At 35.2% G+C, this 16111-nt stretch overlaps 1 long non-coding RNA gene across 2 annotated transcripts; it reads left to right on the top strand.

Annotated features, from left to right (window-relative positions):
• LOC142548178 (uncharacterized) lies at positions 1 to 1540 on the top strand. 2 transcript variants are annotated; one of them, XR_012820932.1, is made up of 5 exons: positions 1 to 337; positions 446 to 575; positions 665 to 958; positions 1070 to 1171; positions 1243 to 1540. It is a non-coding gene; the product is annotated as an uncharacterized LOC142548178 (long non-coding RNA). The 2 variants fall into 2 exon arrangements; XR_012820931.1 differs by lacking the exon at positions 1243 to 1540 and having other exon boundaries at positions 1070 to 1233.
• Positions 1541 to 16111: the final 14571 nt, after the last annotated feature.

Here is a 16111-nt window from a genome sequence, read left to right as displayed (position 1 = left end):
TATTCTTAATAAATCATGCATTATTTTTTTTAATTGTAACATTAATTTTATGTTAGAATTGTAGATACTTATTTAATTTTTCGTTGTATAGTTTTTGATAATATAATTTAATTAAATATAAATATTTAAGCACTTGTAGGCTTCAAAATATAACACATGAAATAGAAGTTGGATGTATCGTATGTTGGAAAATAGGTTCTTAAGTGGTGAATTTTGTGTTGGTGTTGAGACATTTGTAATAACAAAATTTTTGGGTTTGCAGTTTACATAATATGTCTGGACATCCGCCTCCTCCACCGCCTGATCACAGGCTTGAGCTTACCATCTTGGATGGGATGTAAGCAAATTTTTTTTTAATCTTAAAGTAATTGTTTGACAAAATTTCGTTCTACTTATTTAATATTTTTAGGAAAAAGATTACAATAACATGTATTCTTGGTTATAGATTTTACCCAGATAATAGCAGTGTATCGAGATACATATCGAGACAATTCAAACTGCAGACATGTGATCCCGGCTGATCGTGGAGGTATGTGACACCTGACCAGCGACAGTGGTACTAGGAGAAGTTCTGTGTAAGTCTTTATTAAAACAATCAATTTTTACAATAACATGTTTCAATTTTTATTAAACTATTAACTTACTTAAATATTAAATATTGCAGTTGAGGTATAGATGGGCAGCTGACATTGATACTCAGGTACGAGAGTTGTGGTTACATAACACTGCCACCCTATACCGTTGGACCATTCATGGCTGGAGGAGCAAGGACCAGCATCCACAGACGGTCACGCCTGAGAGATGGGCTGCTTGGACTGTTGCATGGCAGCAGCAGGATTGGCAGGACAGAGCCGCCAAGAACAAGGAGAACAGGAACAGCGAGCCTACAGGGGTAGGTACAGGGACGTCGAAGCACATTGCAGGTGCGAAGACATACAGCGCTCACGGGCAGGATCTGGTATTTCTTCCAGTTTAATAGTATTCAGTTGTACTTTAACATATATATATATATATATTTTTCATTACACTTATAAATGATAATGTTTTACAATTATTAAATTTATTTTAGCGAGCACGACATGGCAGAGATCCAACGTCATGGGAGCTATACGTTCACACACATCGACATGGAGATGGATCTTTCGTTGACACGCGATCCCGCCTGATCCACGTAAGTTTATTAAATTTAGTTATTCTCATTAACGTTTCATTAAGAAAATTCATTTTTTATCAACATCACAGGAGAACATGGAGCGCTACATGGCTCAGTCGATAACTCCCGCATAGGATGGATCAGAGCCTGATGTCCCCAGCCCACAATCGGTAAACAACATGTTCAAGAATGTGGTTGGGGGGAAGAAGAAGCGGAGGATGTACGGGTGTGGGTCCATGGCCAGCACCTTCTATCCCGATGAGATGGCTCCGAGTCGACGTGGTGGGTCATCGGATGTCGGTCCGTCGTCTGAGTCCCAGCAGATGGCAGACATGCGTCAGATTCTAGACTCATCGTTACGTCGTAACGATGAGCTTTGCGAGAGGATGCAGGGCTACAGAGGCGGAAAACGTCATGCTGAGAGATCGCATGACGTCACTAGAGGAGCATGTCCGAGTCCTGGTTGCAGGCATGTCACAGGGAGCTACTGCGCATATATTAGGCCACACGCTGCCTGGACCATGCACTTCTCACAGGGCTCGATTCCGTGACGCATCAGTTGGTTCTTCATCTTGTATCCACAGATTATCACAGAGTTATATTCCTCCGATGCAAGGGTACGGGGACGAGGACGACAGCGACGGCGACGGCGACGGCGACGGCGACGACTACGACTACGACTACGATGACGACGAGACTCAGTCACCGTAGCTACGTTTTTTTTTTAATTTTTTTTATGAATATTTGTATCAAACACTTTATCCTTATTTGTAGTTTAGTAATATGATTACATTTCTCAAACTTTGTTGTTAATTTTTTTTCAATTATACAGCACAATATATTTAATATATTTTTAATTTTTTTTAAAAAATAAAATTGGTGATTAGCGACGTTTCATTTCTAACCGTCGCTTAAATTAGCGACGGTTTTTTAAAAAAACGTCGCTATATTAAGCGACGGTTGTTTCAATTGAAGCGACGGTTTTTGAGCAACAATCGCTATATTAAGCGACGGTTGCTGTGAAAAACCGTCGCTTAATATAGCGACAGTTTGAAATGAACCGTCGCTTCAAGTAGCGTCGGTGTTTTTCTTCAAAACCGTCGCAAAATTGTCACGGTTATTGTTTAACCGTCGCTTGGGTTAGGCGACGAGCCCACCGGTTACGGATCAACGACCCGTCGCTAGAACCGTTGCTTTACCCGTGTTGCGACGGTTTTAGCGACGGTTTACCTTTTTAATTTTTTATGGTGCTGGTTCGCCTTCCAGATAAATATGGATACCATCACAATTTATGCACACTCATAGTAGATGTTTGAAATATAATCAACAACGATTAAGTTAATGACAAATAATTATTCGTTGAATTCTATTCATTGTTTGGTATTTATTGCCACTTTCCGAATAATCCCACCTCTCAGCCTTCATTTGCGTGGTAAGATGCCTAACCTAATTGAAACCAAGATAAAATTTACAAGAGACTTTCATTTATTTATTCTATATAAAACATATTTGTTCCACCGTGTGTTGGAAAAAAGTTTAAATGAGTTCATTTGAATCAATAATTTTCATAAGACGAAGATGGATACAAAATAATTGTTACATGACTCATTGTGTAGGCCCGAGCATGACAGAATGATATCATCTATTGAACATGTAAGAGCATATATATATAGATTATCGGCATTGGTGGATCAAAAGTCAAGCCGCGAAGAAGACGTCGTGTTCTAAAGAAACGACATCCCTCGTCTTACATGGGTTAACCATTTTATAGAACGATGACTGATACAAAGTAGTTGTCATGAGGATCATTGTGCATTTGTGTTTGTGTCAGCTTGAGCCCAAGGTATGACACTTTGCGTCAATACGGATTGGCCCAACACGCTAGCCAGATTAACTGGATTGAATTGACAAAATCCCAACCTATTTAAAGGCGGGCGTGAGTCATGAGCTTAGGTGGGCCAACTCTCAGCGAGCCGGGTTGGGAATTTTTTTAAAATAAAATAATATATATAATTATATTTTTATTGAAAGGTATGATTTTTTCGTAATAATTATTTTAGCTAACATGTAGAAGTGTGGAATAAATGATTTATAATTTTATTAAAAAATTTATTTATGAATTCATTAAATTCAATAAATTATATATATTTTTAGTTTTTTTATGGGTGTTCCGAGAGTTGACCCATCTAATCTGAACTCATCTTAGGTCGAGCTGGATTGAAAAATTATCAAACCGTCCTGAGAAAGGTTTTTGGCAAGCCGGCCCGGCATTGACCGCTCTAGTGACATTACATGTTGAAAATGCTGTGATTTCATCGATGTGTTGTTACCTTTTTGTTTATTTATACTTATTTTAGCAGCAAGAAATCAGTCAGGGGACAAGACTATATTTGGGGTACCATAACATATAATTCCATAGAAAGTATTGAACTAATGAAGATAAAATTTGGAGAAAAGTACAGTTTTTGTTAAGTGATACTCACGGAAAATTTATAGTCCGATTCCAGCAAGTGTCACTAGTTCAGACGCAGGTTTCGAAATTATCTTGAGCCTGAAATCATGAATAAGACCGTTAGAAGGGTGTCAGGAGGATGTCTCGGCGTAGCCCCTCCGACGCTCAAGTCAGATACTGAGGATATAAGTGGAGAGTAGCTAAGGGTGTTGCTGAAAACAATATAATGAATCCATCAACTGAACACTCACATATGATATTTATAGGAGAATACATGGACCTTTAATGTGTCTGTCCTCTATTTAGGCTAAGGATACTGACAGGGAGTGTGGGTCCATCCATAGAGTATCAATATGTTTGTTTTATGGCGATTTTGTTCATTTATGTAATTAAAAAATTTCAGTTATAGCAATTGTATTTAATAATTTTTTTTCAATTTTAATAAATTTTTCCCAAAAGTAAGTTGGAATAATTAATGTACGATAAAGTCAAGATTGCAATATGAAGTACGGATATCATATTATAAATTAATATGTATGAAGAATAACTAATATTTAAATAATAATTTATGTAATCACAACCCACCTACCATATATATTGCAATATTTTGATGTTGATTTAGCAAATAAAATAATATAAATGATTTAAGTGTTGAATTTTGATTGGTTGAATAGAGTTTAAAAAAATACAATTTCTCCTTTAATTAATAATTAGTCAACACCCGCAAGTATCTCACTAGGCAACTAGCTATGTATTATGCTCCAATTATTTGTGCCCATTTTGTTTAATGGTACGAAACGACTGACACCTCTGTGGAATAAATTATAAAATATAGTTAATTTCTAATAATTTATTATATAATATTGTGAGATAAGAAAATTGAAACATATCTACCTCAAAAAAGGACAATGTCCCACTTTGTTATCCATTGATAATCACAAACTTAACTCTGGTTTAGTTAACTAATCTAGACAAGAAGGCCATGCTTCTTTTGTTGCAACATGTATGTTTTCCATATATTCAAACTAGTTGGCAAATAAATTAGTTCTTTGTCAATAATATTATTAGGGATGATAAGTAAAAAAAAGGATGCAGATTTTACTATTTTACGTTTTTTTTTTTACGTATGTTGACGTGGTGTCAGATATGTTAGTATGCTCTCGTGTCATATTAGCATGCCTCTTGGTCATATTTAACTGTGACGCGGCTCGGGCCCTTTATCGATTGGATCAACAGTTCGACGAGGTCAAATCGTAACAGGACCGATTGCGTTTTCCAGATATATTATTTTGTACTATATAGTATATTTTAATGTTTTATTAATAAAAACTAACTTTGTCAAAAATTGAATTCGTTTTCGTTCAACAATGTTTTAATAGTATATCAACAATGTAACGATGTTTTAGTTCAACACCGTTTTGTTTCGAAGTATAAGAGCAAGGCACACGATGAGTTCTTTCATTATCTCGAAGGAAAGAACTCATAACTTGACTTCTGTTCAACACCATTTATGTTAATTGGCTACGGGGACAAGCACAAAAAATATAAAAATACATTAGTGCTTCTGGTCGTGTCTTTATTTCCAGACATGTCAAATTTCAAGAACAGAGTTTTCCTTTCTTCAAGTGTTCTTCTGCTGAGTTTGCACAATACATGAGAAAAGTTCTTGCTTGTACATATTGTTAGAAAAATGAGTTTTGTACTCATTTAGAATCGATTAAATAATTCGAACGAGCTAAGACCTCCCACATTTCATTCATTGCACCTTTCTTCTTCTTCTTCTTCTTCTTCTCCTTTCTCTCTAATTTAGTTCTTTATGCGAATTTTTAAGCACTAGCGCTTAAAGTTCAAATTTTCAAGATATAAAATCTTGAGTTTGAATTTTCTAAGCTTATACGCTTAAATTCGAACTTTGGAATTAAATTTGAGAGTTGTCTTCTAGTTTTGAGTTTTTTAAGCATTTACGCTTAAATCCAAGTTTTGCAAGATTTAAACTCTTGGAATTGGATTTTTAAGTTTAACGCTTAAAATTCGAAATTAGAAAGTTTGCATACAACCTTGATAGCGTTCTAAATATTTCAAGTTCGTGTGACTTTAAAATTTGTAGTGCTACTATTTTAAAGTCGTAGTCGTTGTATCCCGGGAAACGAATTGCCAACAACCGTGAGCATCGGGCGGAGCAATATCGTTTTAAGGAAAAAGAGTCAAACTCTTGTCTCGACTATTTTCTCCTAGCCATTTGGTTCACCCATTTATATTCCTTGATTTCCCAAGACAAAAGAATACCATACCAACAATCTTAAAACGATATTGGAACTAAAATGGCCTCAACAAGTACAACGACGAATCCAACTGTCCATCATGGAGAAAAACTTGAAAAGTTCCATGGTATTGATTTCAAGCGGTGGCAACAAAAAATGCTCTTCTACTTGACCACTTTAGCTTTGGCGAAATTCCTCAAAGAAGATCCACCTACTGTTGATGAAGGAGAACAAGATACTCAAAAGAGGGCAGCCGTTGATGCATGGAATCATAGCGACTTCCTATGCAAAAACTATATCTTGAATGGACTAGACAATGCACTATACAACGTGTATTGTCAAGTGAAAACGGCAAAAAAATTGTGGGAGTCACTTGACAAAAAGTATAGATCTGAGGATGCCGGCTTGAAGAAATTCATTGTCGGACGATTCTTGGATTTCAAGATGATTAATTCCAAATCAATTATGGCCCAAGTGCAAGAGTTACAAGTAATTCTGCAAGAAATTCATTCGGAAGGAATGACCCTTGGTGATTCATTCCAAGTGGCGGCCATGATTGAAAAGTTGCCTCCTATGTGGAAAGATTTTAAGAATTATCTCAAGCATAAACGCAAAGAGATGAATCTTGAAGACTTGATTGTGCGCCTAAGAATTGAGGAGGACAACATGGCATCCGAAAAGAAGGCCGGAAAGAGCAATTTTGAGGCGAGAGCAAATTTGGTGGAACAAAACACTAGCAAGAAGAGAAAACACCAAGGAAATGGTCCAAAGAAAGGCAAGGCAAAAAAGTTTAAAGGAAATTGCTATAATTGTGGCAAGCCTAACCATTTGGCACGAGATTGCCGAGTTAATCAAAAGAAGTCAAGGGACCAAGTGAACATCACCGAAGATGAGAAATTGTCAAATGACATGACGGATCTCATGCTTTCTATTGTTGTGTTTGAATCCAATCTAGTGGACAATCCAAAAGAATGGTTCATCGATACAGGAGCAACAAGGCATGTTTGCGCCGAAAAGGAAATGTTCTCTACCTATACCCCGATTAGTGGACGACAACTCTTTATGGGTAACTCTACTACGTCAAAAATCGTGGGACTTGGAAAGGTGGTGCTCAAGATGACATCCGGCAAGGAACTAACTCTTATTGATGTGCTACATGTTCCGGACATTCGAAAGAATCTTGTGTCGGGATCAGCACTTGTCAAGGCTGGATTTAGACTAGTGTTTCATTCTAGTAAATTTGTACTATCTAAGAATGATATGTTTGTAGGAAAAGGCTATCTAGAAAAGAGCCTTTTCAAACTGAATGCGATGAATGTACTTCGTAACATTGAAAGCAATAAAAGTACCAATTTTATTTACTTGGTTGAGTCGTGTGATTTATGGCATGATCGTTTGGGTCATGTAAGTTATAATTCATTACGTAAGCTAGTAAATTTAAATTTATTGCCTTCAATTTACGTAAACAAAAAACACAAATGTAAGATTTGTGTTGAGGCAAAATTTACAAAGGCCTCGTTTCCATCAGTGGAAAGAAATACAACTCCTCTAGAGTTAATTCACACTGATTTATGTGATTTGAAGTTTGTGCAAACTAGAGGAGGAAAAAAGTATTTCATTACTTTCATTGATGATTGCACAAGGTATTGTTATGTCTATTTGCTACGTAGCAAAGATGAGGCTCTCGAAGTGTTTAAACACTATAAGAATGAGGTTGAAAACCAATTGACTAAACGAATAAAAATTATTTGTAGTGATAGAGGTGGAGAATATGGAGCACCATTTGACGAATTTTTTTGGGAAAGTGACATTATTCATCAAACTACTGCGCCATATTCACCACAATCAATTGGTATTGCTGAAAGGAAAAATCGCACTCGTAAAAAAATGATGAACGAAATGTTATTGAGTTTAGGATTATCCCAAAACTTGTGGGGGGAAGCAATCCTTTCAGGCCAACTACATTCTTAATAAAATACCACACAAAGTTAAGGACGAAACTCCTTATGAATTATGGAAAGGCCACAAGCCTTCCTACAAATATTTAAAAGTGTGGGGATGTTTGGCAAAAGTTGAAGTGCCAAAACCAAAACAAGTAAAAATTGGACCAAAGACAATAGATTGCATATTTATTGGATATGCAAATAATAGTAGTGCATATCGATTTTTGGTACATAAATATGAAATAAGCGATGTGCATGAAGGAACAATTATTGAATCAAGGAATGCTGTCTTCTTTGAAACAACATTTCCTTGTAAAGAAAATAAAGAAATAAGTTCTCGAAAAAGGACTTATGAAACTACGAGCAGGGAGTTCAAGAAGAACAACAAGAACACGACGTAGTAAGAGGGCTAAAACAGCAATGACCTTTGGCCCTGATTTTCTAACTTATATGTTGAAAAATGAACCAAGGACAATTAGTGAAGCATTATCAAGTCCTAAAGCCCCTTTTTGGAAGGAGGCAATGAACAATGAGATAGAATCTATCTTGCAAAATCATACATGGGAATTGGTTGACCTCCCTCCGGGAAATAAACCATTAGGATGCAAGTGGATTCTTAAAAGGAAATACAAGACCGATGGATCTATTGAAAAATATAAGGCTAGATTAGTAGCCAAAGGATATAGACAAATGGAAGGTCTTGATTATTTTGATACATACTCGTCAGTTACGAGAATAACATCTATTCGAGTATTGATAGCAATTGCATCATTACATAATCTAGAAATACATCAAATGGATGTGAAAACGGCATTCCTCAATGGGGAACTTGAGGAAGAAATATATATGGAACAACCCGAAGGGTATATGGTTCCTGGACAAGAGAAAAAAGTGTGTAGACTCGTTAAGTCATTATATGGGCTTAAACAAGCGCCAAAACAATGGCATGAAAAATTCGACAAAACTATGTTGTCAAATGGCTTCAAAATTAACGAGTGTGATAAATGTATTTACATCAAAGGCACACCTGAAGCATATGTGATGGTATGCTTGTACGTCGATGATATGTTAATTGTGGGAAGCAATATTAATATCATCAAGATTACTAAGAAGATGTTAACAAAAAACTTCGAATGAAAGATATGAGAGAAGTAGATGTCATTTTGGGAATAAAAGTCACCAAAACATCGGAATGACGTGTTTTGTCGCAATCTCACTATGTTGAGAAAATATTGGAAAAATATAATGCGAATGATATGTCCTTGATCAAAACACCTGTAGATCCAAATTTGCATCTTTCCAAAAATAAAGGTGAACCCATATCTCAATTAGAGTATTCGAAGATCATAGGCAGTCTGATGTATCTCATGAATTGCACTCGTCCAGATATTGCTTATGCTGTAAACAAACTTAGCAGACTTACAAGTAATCCTGGCAATGATCATTGGAAGGCATTAATAAGGGTACTTAAATATTTAAGATACACCTTAAATTATGGATTACAATATACGAGATATCCCGCGGTCCTAGAAGGTTTAGTGACGCAAATTGGATATCTGACACAAATTATTCAAAATCCACAAGTGGTTACGTATTTACCATTGGTGGTGGGGCTATATCATGGAAGTCTTCTAAGCAAACTTGCATTGCTCGATCCACAATGGAATCGGAATTTATAGCTTTAGACAAAGCTGGAGAAGAAGCCGAGTGGCTTCGAAATTTCTTAGAAGAAATCCCTTGTTAGAATAAGCCAGTGTCCTCAATAATAATTCATTGTGATAGTCAATCAGCAATTGGAAGGGTACAAAACACTATATATAATGGTAAGTCTAGACACATCCGTCGTAGACATAATACCATACGACAATTGATCTCTAATGGCATTATCTCCATTGATTACGTAAAATCAAAGGAAAATCTAGCGGATCCACTTACAAAAGGTATACCGAGAGATCAAATGAATTGTCTATCAAGAGGAATGGGATTAAAACCCCAAAAATTAAATCTTGTAGTGGATACCCAACCTAGTTGACTGGAGATCCCAAGATCTAGGTTCAAAAGGGACAACTAAATTACAAGATTGGTAGAAACACCTTGGAGAAATCTCCTACCTATTCCTATGATAAGTGGTGTTGCCCACAAAGGGGTATGAGACTAGGTTTTACCTTTAATGATTCCTAAGATATACTAATACGTATGTTGGAGTATAGTGGGATACTCTCCTAGAAGATCACCGGCGTAAGTGCAAAGTGTGGCCGCTTCAAATATGAAAAGCACTCGCGTTGCAAGATTTAAACTCTTGGAATTGGATTTTTAAGTTTAACGCTTAGAATTCGAAATTAGAAAGTTTGCATACAATCTTGATAGCGTTCTAAACATTTCAAGTTCGTGTGACTTTAAAATTTGTAGTGCTACTATTTTAAAGTCGTAGTCGTTGTATCTTGGGAAATGAATTGCCAACAACCGTGAGCATCGGGGCGGGGCAATATCGTTTTAAGGAAAAGTAGTCAAACTCTTGCCTCGACTATTTTCTCCTAGCCATTTGGTTCACCCATTTATATTCCTTGATTTCCCAAGACAAAAGAATACCATACCAACACATATTCTTTTATTCCTTCATCTTCAATGACTCCATCCGTCGAATCCTCACATATTCGATATCCTTCACAATCGGACGATACACATGCCGAGTTATCTCCTATTCCTTCTCAATCACAATCAGTCCCTTTGCCTAATCCATTGAATCTTCATCCAATGGTGACTCGTGTTTGGATAAGAATTTTGTAAAACGTTCGTAAAAATATTTTTGTATTAAGAAAAATTGTTCTCCAAGTGTAGTTTTTGAAGAATGAGTGAAAGATAATTTTTGATGTTTTTGGAATAATAGAAAAAGTTGTTCAAACACATTTTTTAACCGTAAAAATGTTTTTATATAATAGTTTTTCATATACATATTTATTCTTAAAACGACTTTTATAAATTTTTTGTAAAAAACATTTTTATAAATATGTTTTATAAGTACTTGTCTAACGAGTTTTAATTATAAAACTAATCGAGAGATTCCTTTTCAGTACTAACATTTTTAAAAAAAAAAATCACAAAGATTAATTAGAGAGGAAAAATTCAAGTAATTCACATTTATACTCGAGTTCAATATTATATATGTATATATTTGAAAACATTTCAATATTATAGTTATGGCAAGGAAAACTAACAGTTCCATTATTACTACCTCATTTGGTGCTACATGTTCATAAATCTTATCATTTGAATATGTATCTTGTGATATCGTCTCACATATTTTATTCATAAGATGAATGAACCCTACTCCTATTTACAATAAAAAGTAATAATTTTTCATGAATGACCCAAGTAAAACATTTGTCTAACAAATTTGACTCGTGAGTTCGTCTCAAAAGAATTTTGTGATTTTATTATATCAACAACGGGAAGTTGCTCCCCCATAGCACATTTCATTCTAGTTTTTCATTTCTATTCTAAAAAGCATTATGCAATTGATTTATTTTCAACTTCTACAAAATTAACCAAAATATTAAGTTAACCAGATAATTCAGTTCACAGAACATCGTGGTGTAGAATTGCTTTTATTTGATATTTAGATTTAAGATTGTCTATCAACACAATGTTGGAATTTTTGGGGCCATAAATGTAACTACAAATGTTTGTATGTCATCAATTAAATAAGTCGTAAACTTATGTGGTCTAATTTAGAATAAGAATTGACTTGAGTAATTAAATGTCATGATATTATTGTGTGGATAACATATATAATATTTCTGGTTTGTTGAGGGGCCAAATTAGAAATATTAAAACTTGTTTAATAATAAAACAATGGTTATGGTCTATGACAGGAATATTCTCAAAAACAATGTTTATGGCCTATGACAGGAACATTATCAGTATCAATCATAGGGATATGAATCATTTCCTCTTGAAGAGTATTTGGAACACATTCCTCATCGAAAACAAAGTCTGTACTTTATTCTTCTCCCCAAACTCAATATCCTCAAAAAATACTACAGTCCCGTAATATTTTCTTTCTTTGGGATCATAAAATTTGTAGCCCCTTGATTGCTCAGAATACAAATAAAGTAGCTTCTGACTGTTCTGGAGTTCAGTTTCTTTTCATGTGGTCAATATGGTCTAGCCTCAGCTGGACATCCCCAAATATGAAAATGTTTTAGACTTGGCTTTCGCCCTCTCCAAAGCTCATAAGGTGTTTTAATAGCTGCTTTAGTTGGTACTCTACTTAGAATGTAAGCTGCAGTTTTTAATGCTTCTCCCCAGAGTGACTCTGGTAAGGTTGAATGACTTATCATACTCCTTATCATATCATTAAGAGTCCTATTTCGTCGTTCGGCTACATCATTCATGCTTGGTGAGCCTGGCATGGCATACTTTGGAACGATTCCACATTCCTCTAGGTATTGAGCAAAATATCATGGGCGTTGTTCACCTTAACTGTCATTCCTACCATAGTATTCACATCACGATCAGATCTGACTTTCTTAATTATTTTGTCGAGTTGATTCTCGACTTCAGTCTTAAATGACTTGAAAACATCCAATGTCTGTGATTTTTCATGAATAAGAATTAAGTATGCATATCTAGAGTAATTATCACTGAATGATACAAAATATAGTTGACCATTCCAAGAAGGTGTTAGAAATTGTCCACAAATATCTGTATGTATCAATTCCAATATCTTTGTGGCTCTATAGGCACCCCTTTCTTTCTTTTGGATTTTTTGCCTTTGATGCATTCGACACAATTGTTTAAGTCTGAAAAATCAATGGAGTTCAAAATTCCATCCGATACAAGTCGTTCAACTCTATTTCTAGAGATGTGTTCTAATCACTTGTGTCATAATGCACAGGAGTTTTTCATTATTAAATTTATGCTTAGTACCACGTTATTCCACATTTAGGGCTTCAATATAAAAAGCAATTGTATCAAGCTTATATAGATTGTCATAAATTATAAGTGAACCAGTTCCAACAACATCAGAATTAATAGATAACCTAAACATATTGTTTCCAAAAGAATAACAATAACCATATTTGTCACGCCCCGAGCCCGGGCTCGCGCCTGCGTGACTGCACAATGGGCCTCTATAGCAACTACTTCGTATTCGTCCCCGCTTTTACGAAAATGATTAACCCAAGTTGCTATAGAAGTCCATTGTAAGCCATTATAAACTCATTTTAAATATTTCATTTTTAAGATGTGGGACAAGGGTATCATAATCACCCCTCCTTCAGAACGCGACGTCCTCGTCGCGGCCTGGCCCCTCGATCCACCAGCGCTGAGAATCTAGAGGTGGCTCCTACAGGTTCAAGAGTTGGCTCCCGTCATGTATCAATTTGCTCCGCAGGTTCAAGATGTGGCTCTCATGCACGTAGAACTTTGCCCCGCATAGCACTTATTTCCCGGTTTTCCATGTCGGTGACCGGCTCTAACATAATTCTGTCACGCTCCGAGCCTGGGCTCGCGCCTGCGTGACAGCACAATGGGCCTCTATAGCAACTACTTCGTATTCGTTCTCGCTTTTACGAAAATTATTAACCCAAGTTGCTATAGAAGTCCATTGTAAACCATTATAAACTCATTTTAAATATTTCATTTTTAAGATGTGGGACAAGGGTATTACAATATTTGTTCAAGCTAGAAACAGAAATCAAATTCCATCTAAATGACGGTACTATAAAAGTTGTTTAATTGTAAAACAATAGTTATGGTCTTGTCATTGATCTGGATATGATACAAGAACAACAAGACATTGTCTATCAAGTCCCAATCGAACAAACTGAACAACCTCAAGAACCAGCGTCTGAAGAACAAGTGTCTTTGCGGAGGTCCACTAGAGAAAGGAATAGCACTATTCCGGATGATTACATAGTGCTACTCCAAGAACATGAGGAAAATGATGGTATGGCGGAGGATGATCCAATCAATGTTCGTCAAGCCATGGAAGATTCAAATTCTCAAAAGTGGTCTGAGGAAATGAGTGAGGAGTATAAGTCAATGCAAGACAATAAAGTTTGGGAACTTGTCCCATTAACAGAAGGTGTGAAAACCATTGGTTGTAGGTGGATTTTCAAAACTAAACGAAATTCGAAAGGTAATATGGAAAGGTACAAAACACGTCGTATAGCTAAAGGCTATAATCAAAAGTATGAGATTGTCTTTAAAAAGACCTTCTCTCCAATTTCATCGAAGGACTCTTTTAGGACAATCCTGGCCCTTGTTGCACACTTTGATATGGAACTCCATCAAATGGTTATCAAGACAGCTTTTCTCAATAATGACATTGAGGAAACAATCTATATGGTGCAACAAGAACGCTTTGTATTGGGAAATCCAAATAATATGGTTTGCAAACTTAAGAAGTCCATCTATAGGTTAAAGCAAGCTTCTCGTCAATGGTACCACAAGTTTCATCAAATAATATTGTTGGAAATTTTGGGGCTCTAAATGTAATTATAAATGTTTGTATGTCATCAATTAAATAAGTCGTAAACTTATGTGATCTAATTTAAAATAAGAATTGACTTGATGACTTATATGTCATGATATTATTGTATGGATATCATATATAATATTTCTGGTTTGTTGAGAGGACAAATTAGAAATAATAAAACTTGTTTAATTATAAAACAATGGTAATGGTCTCAATCTGCAGAATAACCTTTCAAGTTTTGTACTCTATCAACAAAAAACTATTTGCCGATTTCCTTTTCTTTATACCTATAAAAATTCTTCGGCGTCATTTCCTTTATCACATTTTTTAAAATTAAATTTATCCCGAGTTTAATTCTCACAAAATAATTTTTAAGACAGATTGTTTTGTCGATGGGGTACAAAACCTGAAATGTTATTCTGCAGATTGAGACCATAACCATTGTTTTATAATTAAACAAGTTTTATTATTTCTAATTTGGCCCATCAACAAACCAGAAATATTATATATTGTATTCACACAATAATATCATGACATTTAAGTCATCAAATCAATTCTTATTCTAAATTAGACCACATAAATTTACGACTTATTTAATTGATGAGATACAAACATTTATAATTACATTTATGGCCCATAAAATTCCAAGTCACATAAAAAAATTAATTAATTTTTGATCCTCTACTTTTGCTTTTTTTTTAAAAAAAAAATAATTAATCTTTTGGATTGTTTATTATCGTTATTATGTGTTCAATGAAAGTCATGGAGTTTGGATGTTACTTGTCCTACTCCCGAAGTCTAAGGCATCAAGAATCGAGAAGTTTGAGACTCAGAAACAGGGACGGAGATCCCCGATTTTTTTGGGTTCGAGTTTGAGAATTTTTTAAAATTCCTGAAATATTCGGGCGGGGATGAAGATCTCCCCATCTCCAATCCCGTCCCGAAAATAATAATAATAATAATAGATAACAATAAGTTTTGGTTCAAAAATTCTCTCGTCATGTCCCATTAATATTTTTGAAATGAGGATGAAGGCAGGGATGATGATTTGATCCCCATGGTTTCGGGTTTGGAGATTCCGCGAACTCGAAAAAGGTAACATCGAGGCAGGGATTGGCAAACTAGCCCCTCCCCGTCCCATTGCTATCCCTAGAATGCATAAACAAACCTTTACAAAATTTCTTCAAAGAAAAGAGACATCACTCCATCACAAAAATCACGTCTCGTCCCACACACCATGTGTTTTCTAGTTATGAGATATATTGTTTTTCAAAGAAAGTTTTCGTACATGCCTAAATAATTTTGCTACCGATCCATCCATAGAGTGGTTCGATCCATAACAAAATCCATTCACAAATGTGCTCGGAAGAAGTGTAAGTATTTGTGTATAAATATATATTGTTGAAAGATAAGCAACAACATATATACAATATAAGTGGAGAAAATATAATTTATTCGGGATAAATCAATTGGATATGATCTGCCTTTATAAGCATACAATGAGAAGTCGCGTAGCTTAATTTTCTCAACAAATTCCTAACAAACTAAGAAATAATCAAATACTAACTAAGAATTAACGGCAGACTTTGACCCATTAACTTTTGACTTAACTGAAAAATTAAATAAATAAATTTATTTAACAATAGATAAGTGCTGATGTTGTATTTTAAGATATATATATCTCTCTCTCCAAGGATAATGTAGTAAAGTACACACAAGAAATCAAGGACCCAATAAACCTTGAAAAAAATTGTTTGCATAATTTACGACAAAAGAAGAGTGGATATAAATACTTGTCTTATCCAATTCCCCCCTCCCCTC

This window comes from Primulina tabacum, chromosome 6, assembly GCF_025594145.1.
Source record: "Primulina tabacum isolate GXHZ01 chromosome 6, ASM2559414v2, whole genome shotgun sequence".
Taxonomy (NCBI): domain Eukaryota; kingdom Viridiplantae; phylum Streptophyta; class Magnoliopsida; order Lamiales; family Gesneriaceae; genus Primulina; species Primulina tabacum.
The sequence above is the reverse complement of the archived record's forward strand: the minus strand, read 5'-3'. Positions and strand labels throughout refer to the sequence as shown.